Raw genomic sequence first — 17849 nt, 5'->3', positions numbered from 1 at the left:
TTTCAGCTTTTGTTGTTGTTTTTTTTCTATTTTTGAGAGATGTTTTTAATTTTATTTTCTAAACTTTCTGCTGATTTTCAAATACTTAGTTTCCAAGAACTCTTTGTTTTCTTTCATTGCTTTTCGTAGTGGCATGATTAATGACAATCAATCTGTTTGGTATACACATTGGAGGGTATCATTTTTGTTATTGTTACTATTATTCTCTGATCTCAGTTTTTTCTTTTTCTTCTGGGATTTTTCCCCCTGTTTATCTTGTTGAATGTCTTTCACATTGTGGCCTTTTTTTTTTTTTTTAAAGCATGATTTTCAATTGCCCATTAAAAATCTGGCTGTGACCTCTGTGTTTGATTCCATTTTCAGTTGGCAGCCCTGTTAGTGATCAGAGAGCCAGAGAACTCACAAAATGTCAAAATACCAGACATATTTTCTCTGGGATTCTTTATTTTCTCTAGAAAAAGCCTTCATCCTCTTTTCTAAAATTAGATTCCCGACTCCTCTTTCTCCTGTTCCATGAGAAGTGGGGTGTGTTGGTGTGGACATGGGGTTGGGACAACAGTATGCAGACCTTCAACTAATCCCAAGTTTGTAGCCCATCATCTCCTTACCACTCCTAACATTGGTTTTCTGTCTGCAGTTCTGCCGGATATGTTGCTTCCTTTCTTCTGAACCCTTTTTCCAAGCATTTATCCAAGCTAAGGTCTCCCCTGAGGGGCTGCATCAGTTACCACTCTTCCACCTGCTTTTCATTTTTCAGTTTTGTGAAATCTGTCATCCATTGACAGCCCTCTCCTATCTTTTGGTGATTCTTGGTTTAAAAGCATATTTCTTAATCATCAACTATTCGTCAAGTACCTGGTTTGCTTATGTGCTCTGAAAGATACAAGAGAAGCTCAAGGGACAAAGACTCTGCCCTGAAGAAACTTATAACTAATGGAAGAGAAAAGACTGATACAAGTGACAGTGAGCAATGGATGGTATTATTTAGCACTGAATTATGGGCCCCAGTCTTACAGTGCTGTGCAAGTTCAGAGCACTTGGACGGAGCTCTGAGAGAAATATTTTGAACTTGTAGAAGAAAGAGAATTTACTGGAAGTACATATCATTGATCTTTCTGGGTCTTTACTCAGGAATGTGACAATTTTATAGACTAGTAAGGAGGCTGACTGGCTAGTGCAAAGGTTAAATGTTGAAGAGTAGTAGCAACAGATAATCAAGCTTTATGGCTTAAACTTCATGGGATAGTAGTGATGATAACAAAAAAAATGTAAAATTTATATATTGCCTGGAGGTTGATTTCTTATAACTCTGTTGAATAGATAAGAAAAAAAAGTGCTGATACTTTAATATGTCCTTGAGTAACAAAGGAAGGGATCCAGGAATCCAGCCTGGGGATGTAGACATTCCTGATGTATGGCCTGAGGCCCTTTTCAATGCAAGTGGTCTAAACCTAATTTCTGATGATAATTTATAGGTTCTGTTTCTTTTATGTAAGAATTCTTACACATACCCAGAGATGTTACTAGCTGAATATTATAATGCATAATTGTAAAGCAGAGGCATGCTTTATACAAAATTATTTTGAGTCATATCTCTTGCAGGCTTCATTGATCCATTCATTTGCTCACTAATGCATTCAATATTTTATTCATTCTTTTCACATAGGTGCTGAATGCTGGGAATACAAATATCAGTGAACCAAAGAGCTCATTGTATGTATGTAAAGAGACAATATTCATGTTTCTTTGTTTTATATGATTCAAACAATAATTTAGTTCTTTGGATTATTAGGGTTATTTCTAGCCCATGCTAGTGTTTCTTCTTTTTAAAATAATTAATTAATTAAAATTCCAGTATAATTAATATACAGTGTTATATTAGTTTGAGGTATACAATATCATGATTCAACAATTCTACATATTACTCAGTGCTCATCACAATAAGCATATTCTCAGGGCATCTGGGTGGCTCAGTCGGTTAAGCGACTGCCTTTGGTTCAGGTCATGATCTCAGGGTCCTGGGATCGAGCCCCGCATTGGGCTCCCTGCTCAGCGGGAAGCCTGCTTCTCCCTCTCCCACTCCCCCTGCTTGTGTTCCCTCTCTCGCTGTGTCTCTCTCTGTCAAATAAATAAATAAAATCTTAAAAAAAAAAACAATAAGCATATTCTCAATCTCCTTTACCTATTTCACCCCCACCCCCACCACCTACCTCCCCTCTGGCAACCACCAGTTTATTCTCTATATTTGAACTGGGTTTTTTTGTTTGTCTCTTTTCTTCTTTGTTCATTTTTTTTTTGTTTCTTAAATTTGGCATATGAGTGAAATTGTATGGTATTTGTCTGTCTCTGACTTATTTCACTTAGCATTATACCCTCTAGATCCCTCCATGTTGTTGCAAATGGCAAGATTTCATTCTTTTTTATGGTTGAATATATATATATATCCCCTATATACATATATCCCCTATATATATATATATATGTATATATACATATATATATATATATACACGTATCTTTTTTTCATGTTGATAAGGATATTCAATTTGAGTTTAATTATAAAGGATAGGACAACAGCCTAAATCACAAGAAGATAGCAAAACAAATTTAAAATATGGAAGATTCAACTGAGGGTTGCTGGAGTGGGGGGTGGGGTGGGAGGGATGGGGTGACTGGGTGATGGACACTGGGGAGGCTATGTGTTCTGGTAAGCGCTGTGAATTGTGCAAGACTGTTGAATCTCAGATCTGTACCTCTGAAACAAATAATGCAATATATGTTAAGAAAGAAAAAAAGAAGAAGAAGAATGTAGCAGGAGGGGAAGAATGAAGGGGGGGAAATCGGAGGGGGAGAAGAACCATGAGAGACGATGGACTATGAAAAACAAACTGAGGGTTCTAGAGGGGAGGGGGTTGGGAGGATGGGTTAGCCTGGTGATGGGTATTGAGGAGGGCATGTTCTGCATGGAGCACTGGGTGTTATGCACAAACAATGAATCATGGAACACTACCTCTAAAACTAATGATGTAATGTATGGGGATTAACATAACAATAAAAAAATTTAAAAAAAAATAAATAAAAATCTTTTAAAAAAATAAATAAATAAAAATAAAATAAAATAAAATATGGAAGATTCAGCAGAACAAATTACATGGAATCTTCAGCAAGTCTAAATGTTCTCACAAAAGCAACTATTGAAAATTTTTTTGAAAGTTGAGGCAAAGCTATGCAGCTGGTGTACCACATATTCTTTATCCATTCATCTATCAAAAGACATGGGTCGCTTCCATATCCTGGCTATTGTAAATAATGCTGCAATAAACATAAGGGTGCACTTATCTTTTTGAGTTAGTGTTTTCATTTTCTTTGCATAAATATCCAGTAGTGGAAATACTGGATCATATAGTCATTCTATTTTTAATTTTTTGAGGACCAGCAGTACATAAGGGTTCCTTTTTCTTCACATCCTTGCCAACACTTATTTCTTGTGTTTTTTATTTTAGCCATTTTGACCGGTGTAAGGTGACCTCATTGTGGTTTTAATTTGCATTTCCCTGATGGTAAGTGATGTTGAGCATCTTTTCATGTGACTGTTGGCCATCTGTATGTCTTCTTTTGAAAAATGTCTGTTCATGTCTTCTGCCCATTTTTTAATCAGATTATTAGTTTGTGTGTCTGTGTGTGTGTGTGTGTGTGTGTGTGTTGAATTGTATAAGTTCTTTATATATTTTGGATGGTAATCCCCTATTGGATATATCAGTTACAAATACCTTCTCCTATTCAGGGAGTTGTCTTTTTGTTTTGTTGATGGTTTCCTTTGCTTTGCAAAAGCTTTTTATTTTGGTGTAGTTCCAGTAGTTTGATTTTGCTTTTGTTTTCTTTGCCAAAGGAGTTATATCTAGAAAGATGTTCCTACAGCTGATGTCAAAGAGATTACTGCCTATGTTTTCTTCTAGGAATTTTATGGTTTTAGGTCTCACATTTAGATCTTTAATTCATTTTGAGTTTATTTTTGTGTATGGTATAAGAAAGTGGTCCAGGTTCATTCTTGTGCATGTAGCTGTCCAGTTTTCCCAACACTGTTTGTTGAAGAGAATTTTTCCCATTGTATATTTTTGCCTCCTTTGTCATAGATTAATTGACCATATAATCATGTGTTTATTTCTGGGATCTCTATTCTGTTGGATTGATCTATGTGTGTATTTTTGTCATTTTATTGTTTCTGTTTTGTTTTTTCATTGAAGTCTACCTACAATCTGAAAACCAGAGTTCACTTTTCCCTCTTCCCGATAACCCTCAGCAAGAACAACACCAGGGCCAGGTATTAGAGTTAGCAAACATATCCCAAAATATTTTTTCCAAAATATTTAAAAATTGTTTTGGATTTAGTAGAACCCAAAACACAATGTATTCAGAACATTTTCCCTCTTGATTTTTAAATCCTGACTCATTTTCATGTAACTCAGTGCTACATTATTTTGTGAGAGTGGTTCAATGTCCAAGATTTTTCAGGATTTTTTGGCATTTACTCTTTCTCAGTACTAACCTCCAAGTACCCCCACCCCACCCCACTCCCATCCAACCAGGAAATCTATTATATTTACACAGCCCTAAATATTCAAGTCCTGCTTAAAACCAAAAATACAGAAAGTTTGAAGTGAAAGGCATATATTCATGGCCCCATTCCATATCTGTCCCTTCCAATGAATGAAGAATATTTCAGAAAAACAAGGGGTAGGGAAGGAAGGGAAGGGCAGTTTCTTTCTACTAATATTTAGGCAGATAGGTGTACTGCTGGATTTTCCCCACATGCAAGTGTGATCATGAAGACAGAGCAGGACATTCTTTTTCCTTGAAGAATATATTGGCATGGGTATTTTTATTGGAACCTGGGCTTTTGTAAAAGCTATGCAGAACCAGAAGAAGAAACAGTGGTGGAAAGTTTCAGCCTCATTCTGTCTTCTCCTTTCCATCCCCAGGCCGGGGCAGGGTGGGGGGGGGAGGGACCCGCAGAGAATATGCAGCACATCCCAAGAGAGTTGATCATTACTGTGTTTTAGCAGTCCTTCACACTTATAAAGAAATACCTAAATTAACCTGGTGGAGCCTGAAGTTTCATATCCTTTGCCTTCCAGTTGCCCCTATTATTACTATGGCCATTGCCATTGTCATTACTGCAGACATCACACTGTGTCTTCAAACAAAAGGCTGGCTCCCATTTCTGAAAATGTCATAAGAATTAAGCTCTCTGTAAAATTTTAAGGAAACATTTTAAAACGAAAACTGCACAGGTTCAATCTGAACTTCATTAATGGCCTCCTTGGAGCCAAACAGAGTCTTGTGAGGCCTATTAGTGTGATCTGGAGATGCTGAAGGCCCACATAGTTTCTTAGAGTCCAAAAATGCCTCCCTTGAGCCGGCATCATTCCTGAACTGTGTTGTTTGAGGCCTTTGCTGGGTCCAGGTAAAATTCACATCTTGTTTTTTTCTCTTGCTTCTGTCAGCTAAGAGAAAATACAAGACAGCACTACCTTGCCTGGAGAATTAGCAGCCAGAGGAAGGGCCTTCTTTACTGGCAGGACTGAGAGGTTTTCTGCTTCCATGTAAGCAGAATGTCCTGATGTTGCCCTGTGTGCACGCATTTATGGTTCCTTAATTAAAAATGCACATTCCCTCATTCTATGGCCAAATACATTACAAGGTATTCATGGGAAATAGAATTCTTTACGGAGCCTGGAGTGTATCTTCATCTTCCTGGAAAGGAAAATTTATGAAGGGACTTCTGATCCTTAGGTTCGAGGATCACACCCAGCGATGAACAGTTGAATTTCCAACTCTAATAGTAATGACTTTCATTTACTCATTCAACTAATACTCATAAATGACTTCCTATGTACCAAGCACTATCCTACATCCTGGGAGAATGGTGGTAAGCAAGACAGACTTTTTTATAGATTCCTCAAGGAACTTGAAATAGAGTGATGGAGACAGACCCAGAAACACACAGTTGTTTTTTTTAAAATAATGCTTTGGGTAATTCCTCTAAAGAAAATGAAAGCAAGATAACAGGATGGAAAATAATGGGATGTATATATGGGTGGTAGGTGTGGCAGCTATTTTAGATATGGCAATCAGGGAAGACTTCCTAAGGAGCTGGCATTTAAGATGTATCTAGATACAATGAGAGAATGAACCATGGAATATCTAGAAGAAACCCATTCCAGAGGGAGAGAAAGGTAAAAGCCAGGGCCCTGAGGTTGGGATGAGCCTCATAGACTAGAGGAGAAACAGAAATCCCAGTCTGGATAGAGGGATTAAAATAGGAGAAAGTATTAGAAGATGAGGTTAAAGCATGTGATGTATCGAATGACTGGTCCCGATTCTGTACCTCTCTCACTGTCTCATCAAGATTAAAATATATCTCTTGCTCCTTGATCTGGGAATTGTCCAGAGAAATTAGATGATTTTCTTTGGCTAATGGCAAGTGAGCAGAGACAACAGGATGGCAGTTCTGAGCAGAGGATTTAAGAGGCTTGGCACATTTCCATTTCTACTGCAGCTAATTCACTGGTCCCAGGAGAAGGATGAGAGAAGCTGGTGGGACCTTCCAAATTGCTTCAACCTGAACAGTTCTGCTTCAGGAGTGCCTGGCTGAAGCAAATCCACTAGCCAACTCACAGATGTGTGAGAATAAATTGTTGAAGTCCTTGCGTTTTGTGGTTGTTTAATGCAGCACTACTGTGGCGATGACTAATCAACACATACCTGATCACTTAGGACCTTGGGAGTTAAAAAGTCAGACATTCCTGTAAGTGTAATGGAAAGCCATTTGGATGGTTTTAAGTTAAGAAATGACACGAATTGAGTTAAGTTTTTAAAAGATTATTGTTTTAAAAGATCTTCACTTTCTGAAGAATAGACTGTAAGAAAAAAGTGGTATCAGGCGGTTCAGGAGCTGTGATTCAAGAGGAAGATGTTGGTGGCCAAGATACCCCCTTGTTTATCAAAAAAAAAGTAAAAATAGTAAATTCTGATTTCTATCTTAGAAACTTGGCAATTATATTACAGTCAGTGAAATCAAAGGCATTAATTTGTTTTGTGTTAGAGATCTGTGCTTTACAACTAGTATGAGTGCTACCGTAGCATCATCATCAGTCAAATCTAGTAGAGCTATTATGTCTTTTCACAGGGGAGACAAGGGAACTCAAGAGTTTGAAATTAGGAAGAATCTCTTCTGATGGCAATTTTTAAGTATAAAAGGGACAAGTCAGGGCATGGAGAGAAGAGACCAAGACTTTCTGGTCTTAAGAACTATACAAATATAATGTGGTAAGAAGAATAGAACAGGAGAGAGAGAGAAAGAGAGCCCACTTGGTCAGTTAGACAAGATAACTCATGTCTACCTAATGTCTCTCTAAATAATCTTGAGCAAGTGGTAGTCTTAGATCTTCCTCAGGTTTCTGTTTACCCACCAGAAAGATGGGATAATAATTGCCTAACCTGCTTTTTAGTTTATCCTGAGTATATTCATATGCTAAAGTACTTTAAAGAAAAGTATAAAGTACCCTATCTATGGAAAGTACAATTATAAAACTTGAAAACTAGTCAAGGTCTTTGCTTTAGTACTATACATGCAAACATTCCTGCTAATTTACTTCAAATGCTGTAATTACTAACAAATCTAGGGAATTTCCATTTTTACTGAATGTAGGTTAGAATAATTCTGAGCAAGTGTGAACCACCATGTCTGCTCTTACATTTAAATTTTGAGCTAATATGTCCTAACACTGTAGCAGAAAGTACACCAGACTTTAAAGGTGCTTTGCTGTTGTGGAGGTATTAAGGAAGGATTTGAATTGTTCCAGACAGTGAAATTTAAATGCTTTTTTTCTCCCTCAGAAAAAAAAATCTACTAAAATTACAGATAATTCCCCAAGTCTAGGACTTCACCCACAGCACACATGAGTTGTCTATTCTAATGTTTGTGCTAAAAGAGAAGCAAGGAATAATGCGAGCTCTCGTGCATGCTTTTTTAATCTCTCCTGCCCACTTCTCTATAATCCTCATGTCCTTTGAGGGAAAATTCTCCTCCACCTACAAAGACAACTGTAAAATCTTCATGTGAACCGACATTTGCTAAACCAAACTGCCACTTATATTTTATTATTTGGTCAAAAATATTCTTGGTCTTGTGTTCCAAATTAAATGAAAATGAGGCCTTAATTGGAGAAGTTGGGTCAGGCAGTGAGGACACTGTCCCGAGGAGTGTGACCTAGCCAGCTGGCTGTCCTTCTCAGGTAACAGGGAATTTCAGATTTGCCAGCAGAGGTGACCAAAAGGCAGAAGTGTTTCTTCTGTTCCTTTACCCTTTCATGTCCAATAAGGTGGAAGGGAGTTCTGGAGGGAGCCCACCATCCAGTTTGGGGTTCAGCCTTCCTACTTTGCACTGTATTTATGACTGTTATTGTGGCCCCTTGCCTTGTTATAAAGCTGACAGCAGACTCTATGTTGGTTCTCCTGGTGAAATAGCTACAGGTTCTTCCTCTCCTTGGCATTCTGGCCTTCACATCATCAGATCTTGAGGGAAATGATAGGTGTATAAATCAAATATTTCCGTGACGGCTGAGATACTCACAAGTGCAGGTGTTGCCATGACTACCATTTCTCACTGGTAGCTGGAGGGCAGCCACGGTGACATGGATGGCTTTTTCTTTTAAGATATTAAGAGTTTAACACTCTTGTCCCAACTGAGTTATTTCTTGATTTCATGTTTGCTTTTGACTTTTTTTGGCACTAATACTGTTTATAGCACTTCATGAGCTGTGGCCTTTGAACTTTAAGGAGAATGCACAATTTTGTGTGTAAATGAATATGCCTATTGGGGTAGATTGACGATCAGAAGCTTTCATGATATTTTCAAAGAGATCTGTGATGCAAAAATGGGTTAAGTACTAGTAGCCTTGCTATTAAAGGTGTCACTCATACAGTTAGCCTTAAGCCATTAGGGCACCATCTGACCCACACTCCAGTGGGATATAATAAAATCTGGGGCAGTTACCAGTTTGCTCAGGGAATTGCTCCAGTTTCCATTACCTAACTATTTTTAGACCTGAACTTTGTATCCACCTTCAGATTTCACATTCTAGAATCTTTTACTTAAAAGCTAGATATTCTTTTTAAGCATACTACCTTATTATTGATAGGTTGTTTGACCAATTTATTGTTTTGACTTGAACCTTCTTTGCACCAGGATCAAAAGAGGGGAGAGGAATTGGGAAGGGCTAGCGGGGGGCTGAGGGGAAGAATGAGAAACTAGAAATGTTTCCCTTGTTTTTAATTAGGCTTCCTGGATGTCGCTCCCCAGTTCTGAATCCAGAACCACAGATTTCAAGGTTCCAGGGCCTCTGACTATATGAGAAAAAAATTTGGACTTATAAGTTTTGGTGGTTCTAAGAATAAAAAGGCCTTCAAGACCTATCTTTCATCTACTTCTAATTGAAAGACTCTATTCCAACCCTCCAAGCCATATGGAGCCTGTTTCTTTCTATGTCTAACAGATGAAATGGGTTACTTCCCTCTCTTTACTTGGATTGACTAGATTGGCCCCAGAAGGCATCTTTACTTGGTTTGCTGCTTCCTGTTGTCTAGTTTCTTGAAGATGATCCTTCCTTTCCAGGACTACTTAGACTATAAGAAGGTTGTATCTAGCCTTCTTTCTATCTTTGCTCAATCCTCCTCTTGAAATGCTTTATCAGACAGGATCTGACAATAGCTCTCTTTCTGATCTCCTGAAAGAAGTCTATTTAGCAGGTTATATCATCTTTTCCTGATCTTCTCTTTGAAAGTAATCCAGTGGATGGAAGAGCCCCAAATGCTTAGGCATTTCCTGCCTTTAGATATTCTAGAAATAAGCTACTACTCATTAATTTAGCACTTCTCAACTTTGTTTAAAAAATTTACAAATGCCAAAATGAACAAAGTTGGAATAATAATAAAGATTTTTGTGAAGCTAGGAGGAAAATGAAAATCACTTTTTCAAATATGTATCAGTGGAAAAAATAGGGTGAAAGTTTGACCATATAATTTATTCTCCAAAGGGAAGTGAGTCCTGTATCCCATGTTAAGTATATATATTTTTATATATGCATACTTTTTCCAGATTTTCCTCCATGTACACAATATTCAGCTACTCACTTTTCTTCCATTTATTACCTAGTCCTATTTTCTTTTTGTTTCTTTAAGTAAAGTATTTCCATTTTCCTTACAATATTAACTATTAGTATACAGCCATCCAAAGAATCAGTCAGTTGTAAGGGGAGGGTAGTAAGAGTGGCAATATATTTTTATGGCATTTATATTGTCTTCCTTTAGAGAACAATTAATAGGGGTGCCTGGGTGGCTCAGTCGTTAAGCGTCTGCCTTCGGCTCAGGTCATGGTCCCAGGGTCCTGGGATCGAGCCCTGCATCGGGCTCCCTGCTCGGCGGGAAGCCTGCTTCTCCCTCTCCCACTCCCCCTGCTTGTGTTCCCTCTCTCGCTGTCTCTCTCTGTCAAATAAATAAACAAAAATCTTAAAAAAACAAAAAACAAAAAGAGAACAATTAATATACCAAATGCTGGCATTCACGATGATTTCTTTTTCAAGAAGATTGTAGCCACTTTTTACTCAAAATTATCTAAGATGTTTGTGTATCTGGTACCTGTTCAGGAGAGTATTTTGTGTAAAGAGGGAGAATATAGATAGTGGATATGGATACATAGCTCTAGAAACAGCAAGAGGCAACCAGGCAAACTCTCCATTCAATTTTAAATTTTAATAACTTCTCCAATAATTGACATTTTGGGTTTGTGATGTGAATGGATAAACTCATTTAACTTGATAACACATATTTTACTAATTAACACTTTACTGTCATTCTGGGGTAATTCTAAGTTTTGTGGGGCTGGAGGCTTACAAAATTTAGGGGGCCCCCTTTTAAGAAAAAGAATACATAATTATATGTAAAATATTAAGTTACAGAAGTGAATAGCTATTTAAAATAAAAATACAACAAATTACAAATTTTACAAAGCTGACACATAGCATAAGTGTTACAACATCTAGAAAAATAACGTAACAATTCATACTGCCTTTTCATATGAAGTCAATTTTGTAAAAACATCTTTTATACAAAGGATAGAAAGATAATTTAATTTTTCTTTTAGAATGATTAATAAAATTGTTTTTTATGACTAATAGAAAATTTTCTCTCAGCTTCATAACTTATTAGAAATGTCATGTAAATTGTCAAATCGGGGAAAACCTCACTCATATTTCCTTCATACATGAGCTATGGGATTTCAAGTTTTTTTTGTGTATAATGATTATTTGTAAATACTCTCTGAATTGGTACTCATTAACTAATGTGTCATTGATATCCTCATTGTAGTGACATGTAAGTTTTGTATTTTCTTTGTCAATGTCAGTGTCTTATGTCAAATCAACAAGAAATCAACAAGAACCAGCGAAATAAAATAATTAGACAAAGAAAGAGAAAGAGCAAAGTATGTTTCAGAATAGGCGAGCAGTCCAGTTTGGATGGAGTAGAGTGTGCAGGTAAGATAGGAGGGGACAAAGAGGTGTAAAAAAAATGTCTCAGAGCCAGAGAGGAGTAGGGAAATAATATCACTTCCTGGAAGGAGCTTGAAGATAAACAATCATAAAAAGGTCTGTTGGTGGATCATTAAGCATATGAAGGGCAGTCTAATGGAAATGTTAAGAGCATTATAAAGTCAGACAAAGCCAAGTGTGAATCCTAGCTCTGCTACTTACTAACATAGGAGACCTTGCTACCAATAACTTAGGATACACGGAAATGCCTGCAAACCACAGACATATATCCCACTAAACCAAACGAACTGTCTTCACATCGCTCTTAGCCAGATGCCCAAAATGCTTGTGGCTCTTCCAATACCACCCAATATAAGGGGAAGTGTGACAGACGAGAAATTCGAGTGGCAAGAGTCCCTGGTGAATTCATCAACTGCAGTGAAAATATCTTACATTTTGCAATTTTTTTTTTTTTACACATTTCTAGGGCTCCTCACGTGGCCTTAGCATGGATTGTGCAAGGGAGAGACCCCGAAGGTTACGTTTTATCAGCTTCACAGTAAGTGAGGCTCTGTTGGCAATGTCATGGTGGAAACAGAATTTGGGTGTTTCCTATACAACCATGAAAACCACACGTCAAGGTAGAGATTGAGGCTACCTCTCAAATGCCTGCACGCTTGCCTTTTTCATCCCGTGCGCTTAATAGTAATATCACCTTTCTCTGTGTGGCAAAGATCTGTCTTTTAGCTGCCATAGAAAGTAAAAAGTGCTTGTTATGGGACAACTGAAAAGAGCTTCCAGAAATCACCGTATTCGTTTGCTGCTTCTGGCAAACTTCAATTGATTGGAAAAGGCAAGGGGCCGTGGGAGGTGCACACTAACAGATTGCCTGTAATACACGGTTGCTCTTAAAAACTCGACACATTTTTTTCAGGCCTGAGGAAGAGATTTTTTAAAATATAAAACCAAAATCTCTTACTTTCCAAAAATTAGGCAAACAGAACCATGTTTTTATAAATGAAAAACATTGTCTGCAGTTTTGTCTATCGGATGACATGCTGAAACTCACAAATGCTTGTTATAAAAGGCTTTTATTTTATGATATTACTGCTCCTCTGTGTTCTTACTTCTGAATGTGTTTTCTTTCCTCTACCAGGCCAGAGCTTGTTAATCTTGGCTGTAAAATAGTCATGGGAGTACTGTTTTAAAAAAATACCCATTTCCTAGGGTACCCCTAAGTATTTGCAACTTAAAAAAAAAAAAAAAAAACAACCTAAATGAGTTTGACCCACAACGAGGGCTGAGAACCAACATACCGAACAAATATTGGGGCAAGGTATCTCTAGGCTAAGCTTGAGCCGTTCCATTACTGTGCTCAGATTTAGAAAGAGGAAACAGAGTCAGGATTGCTTGTCCCAGTCTACTAGCATTATAGCTCCACCTACTGGGAGGACAAGCCCTAAAAAAAATCAGTATATACTCTATTTTCCATAAATACAGTTGGTTTCATTTAAGCTACTGGCAAAATAAATTCAATCTTGATTAACAGCAGCAACAACAACAACAATTACCAAATACTGTTTGGTAAAATATGGTTACCAAATACTGTATTTTATAAGTTAAATAGAATTCCTAGTTTTGTGGCCATGGTAAAAGGTAAGGCAGATTTGGATAAACATACCAACGTATTTCTTCAAATATTGAAGATTATTTGAAGCAGGTATTGCATTCTATCTTTACTTCATATCTCAATCTGGTATTTATTCCAAAGAATTCCAACCCGTACTTATGGATGCATGAAACAATTTTATCACAGAAAAATAGTAAAGAAGATAAAAACTTGCACTTTGGCTCCTGACCTATCCAACACATCTTCTTCCTCTAACAGTCCATTTGGAAAAGGTACTCTGACTTCGACCTCTACTGTTTTGCTTAAAATCAGTTTTGAAAGTCCTCCAACTTTCAACTCCACTGTTGGGGGGGAGAGAAGAAACCACAGTCCCTTGCTTCCCTTTTCCCTTGGGCCAGAGCACAAGGGACTGATGATCAGAGTTGAATCTTATTCATTTACATCCAACAAGTACTATACTATAGAAAATATAAAATAAAAATATGATCTGGTCCCCTTCCTAAGAAAATGCGTGCTAACATTTATTATAAGGAGTAGTATAATGTGGTAGTGAAGAGCAGTTTCTGATACCAGGCTGCTTGACCTCCAATCTGACTTCATCATCAACTAGCTCATCCCAAGCAAGTTACTTAATACAGGCGTGCCGTGGTTTCCTCATCTGTAAAATAAAACCAATACTGGTACCTATTTCATAGAGTTGCTGTGAGGATTAGATGTGGTAATATTTTTAAAAAATTATACATAGATCACTGCCTGGTACACAATAAGGGCTATATTTATTAGCTGTTTTCATTATATTACCTAATGCTTACTTAGTTATTTCCCTATATGCCAGGTACTCTTCTTAGCATATATTGCTGTATATTATTTTAAAATATTAACTTTTTTCTTCTGTGTATTTTCCTGGTTTGCTACCCGCCCCCCAATTCAGTCAATTTGCCTGCATTATGCTTATGACCTCAAGGGACACATGTGCGACTATAAATACATAGTTTTGAATTGGATCCAAATGATATTCACACATTGTGATTGGTTGGTGTGTCTCTTTTATTTATAGAGGTTTCCCTTCCCTTGTCTTTTTATTAAAGATACCAGATTTTATGTTCTGTAGTTTCTCATAGTCTGGATTTTGCTAATTGCATCTCTATAGTATCATTTCATATGCTCCTCTGTCCCTTGTTTTTCCTGAAATGTGTTATTTCTTTCTAGAGGATTGGTAAGATTCAGGTTCAATTCTTTGTTTATTTTTGCAAAACTACTTCATAGATGGTATGTTCTTTTTTTTAATCAGGGGGTACATGATATTTGGTTGTCTCTCTTGTGCTGTTACCAACCTTTAATGATCACTACCTGGATTTTTTAGTATCAATGAGAGTGAAAATTCTATCTTTTCTTCTTCATTTATTATCTGGGAGTATTTCTTTAAAGAGAAAATTTTCCTCATTAAATATTTGCTTGATGTTTGTGTAGGAAGACATGATAAATGCTTTATTCTTTTTCTTTTTTTTCACTGTTTTCAAAATAATGAATTGTTCCCTAATATCCTTCAGGACCAATCAGGGTCCTTTATAAGATCAAAATGAACATATGAATTTACATGTAAAAAAAATGAATGTATGTATCAATGTTTTCTAGTTATTATTTTTATTAATGTTCAAATTATTTCTATTGTCACCCATGGGAGCCTCTTGAGGATGGTTTACGAATTCTTTAGACTTAACCTCAGGAGACTTTGATGGCCTCCTTGCTTTCTGGCATGACTAGATGCTCTAACTCATATTGCATTTTTCTTTCTTAGATGTGGAATCAGCTATTTCTTCAAGGGGCTCTGGTTCCTTTTAGTGGAAAACAGTACAGAGAATAATCAGGATAACAGGTATTCTCTTTGTCATTGGGTTGTCATTGTTTCTAGGGAGATTCAATGCACAGAGTTTAGATTACATATATATATATATATATATGAAAAGATTATATATATATTATATATAATATATAATTATGAAAGATTAAAAGATAAAAGATTATATATATTGTTATATATATAATAATATATATATATGAAAGATTAAAATGTAGTATAAGTTCATTAGAATATTATCCAGATCATATTTTGGAGTTGTCTTAGCTTGGGCTGCCATAACAAAATACCACAGACTGTGTGGCTTACACAACAGAAATTTACTTTCTCACAGTTCTGGAGGCTGCAAGTTTGAGATCAAGGTGCCAGCATAGCTGAGTTCTAGGGAGAACTCTCCCTGGCTTGCACACTGCTGCCTTTTTGCTATGAACTAACACGGTCTTTCCTTGGTGCATTCAGAGACAGAAAGAGAGAGAGAGAGAGAGAGAGAGAGAGAGAAAGAGACTTCTTATAAGGCCATGAATCTCATCATGAGGGCCCCACTCCCTGATCTAATCTAACCCTAATTACCTCCCAAAGACTCCATCTCCAAATACCATAATATTGAGCCTTTGATATTATATTTCCAAAATCTGCACATTGACTCAACCTATGAATTTTGGGGTAACAAACATTCAGTCCATAACAGAGCTGCAGAGTTTTAATTAAGTTTCTTAATTTCTTAAAGATACCAATAAAATGGTAGACAATATGATAAACAACATAAATCTGAATTTATTTAAGATTAACCTTATTAATCTTAAATAAATGCCTCATTTATTTCACATCAAAAATCCTGGTTCTCAATTACATTAACATAATTACTTATTTGCTATAAGAAAAATCAGTGAGCTTGTTCTACTTTTCATATACTTTCCTCTTCTCTCACATTCTGATAGTTGTAGTGAATCTATATCATCAGAGCATGTAGCCACTTCATACTATATTACTTCCTTATACTATCCATTAATCTGAAGTTTATTCTCTAGCACATTCCTCAAGAAGTGTTCATGAGAACAACATTCTCTGAGTCCTTGCTTATCCTAAAAGGCCTTTAGGCCTTTATAAAGTTTCAATTTGATTAAAGTTCTTTGCTCACACTTTCCTTGAAAATCATAAATTTGGGGGGCACTTGGGTGGCTCAGTTGGTTAAGTGTCCGACTCTTGGTTTCAGCCCAGCTCATGATCTCAGGGTCATGAGATGGAGCCTCTCATCAGACTCTCTGCTCAGTGGGGAGTCTGCTTGAGATTTTCTCTCTCTTTCCCTCTCCCTCTCTCTCTACCCTTCCCCCTGCTTGCACTCTCTCTCTGTCTCTCTCTCTCTCTAAAATAAACAAATAAATCTCTTTAAAAAAAAAAAAGAAAATCATAAATTTATTACTCCATTGTCTTCTGGAATAAAGAATTTCTGTTGAAAAATATGATGATGATATCATTTTCTTACCTTTATGGGAGTCTTGTCTCCTTGGCTGCATGTCCAGGGCATTTTTCTTTTCTTTGAAAGTCCAGTACTTTTAGTAGAATATATCTTGATATTAACTGTTTTGTGTTGGTTTTCCCAGATATGAAGTATGCCATTTCAAAATGCAGTTTTAACTTTTTTTTTTTTTACTGTTGTTTCAAAAAAGTGTTTGGTGTTGGGGTTTTGAGGGTTTTTTTTTTTTGGTTTTTAATATTTGTTGTATTCAGTTTTTTTTCTTCAACTCCTATTATACACACTTAAACATACACATTTACATGTGTGTTAGATTTTATTTATCTATCTTCTAAATCTGTCCATTTTGCTTGAATAGTTTTCCATCTGATAGGTCTCTTGAAGTAGTTACCATTGTGTTTATTCACTCTTGTATTGCACCTAATTTAGTTTTCATTTCTGAAATAATTATTTCTATTATTATAATTCTTTCCTGAGTTTTGTCAGCTCTCTTCAAATCTTCCTTCTCTTCAGTCACCTCATTTTGGAGTTTTCCTCATTCAGATTTAAGTTGTTTTTCATACCGTCTGTCATTTTATTGGTGTCTGTAAGAAATTAAGAAATTGCTTCAAAATATGGTATTACAGTGTACCTATGTCTGATTGATATATCTTCCTGCTATGCTTTTTGTACTGTAAGCAAGGACTCAGAGAATGTTGTTCTCATGAACACTTCTTGAGGAATATGCTAGAGAATAAACTTCAGATTAATGGATAGTATAAGGAAGTAATATAGTATGAAGTGGCTACATGCTCTGATGATATAGATTCACTACAACTATCAAAATGTGAGAGAAGAGGAAAGTATATGAACACTGTAGGGACAGTGTTCCTCCCCACCCACCTTTGTTTTTGTTATGATACCTTTGTTTTGAATTCCACTGTGATCTTTTTCACTTCAAGTGAAATGGATTTTTCTGAACTTATAGGCAGGAGAAGTAGGCCAGGTTAGCTTCTCCAGCTCATAGGCCTAGAGGTCCCTGTTCTTTTGTTTGTTTTAGTACAGAACCACAACCTTCTCTTCTGTACAAACTTCTGTTGTAGTGCTCTCCTTGTACTAACCCAAAAAGTGGAACCCGCCAAACTGCTGTTTCAGCTACTGTTCTCAGAATAGCCCATTGTGCTTTTGCTGATTTGGGGTTCCTCTATCTCATGAACATCATATGCCTTATTTCCTTCCCCCCAATTCTTCTTACATAGACACTGATAAAGCAGTTCAGGTAGTGGTTTGATTCTACCAGCTTATGTGAGGATAGCTTGT

General features: G+C 36.6%; 1 protein-coding gene across 1 annotated transcript in view; it reads left to right on the top strand.

Moving 5' to 3' along the window:
• ADAMTS3 (ADAM metallopeptidase with thrombospondin type 1 motif 3) overlaps window positions 1–17849 on the top strand; it is a 531886-nt gene that overhangs the window by 177324 nt on the left and 336713 nt on the right. Inside the window, exons 3-5 of the mRNA XM_078068759.1 lie at window positions 1667–1713; window positions 3504–3560; window positions 15017–15094. The gene's annotated coding sequence lies outside the window, so the exon portion shown is untranslated. The remainder of the gene's footprint in view (window positions 1–1666; window positions 1714–3503; window positions 3561–15016; window positions 15095–17849) is intronic.

The sequence above is a fragment of the Halichoerus grypus genome, chromosome 3, assembly GCF_964656455.1.
Source record: "Halichoerus grypus chromosome 3, mHalGry1.hap1.1, whole genome shotgun sequence".
NCBI classification, from domain to species: Eukaryota; Metazoa; Chordata; class Mammalia; order Carnivora; family Phocidae; genus Halichoerus; species Halichoerus grypus.
The sequence above is the reverse complement of the archived record's forward strand: the minus strand, read 5'-3'. Positions and strand labels throughout refer to the sequence as shown.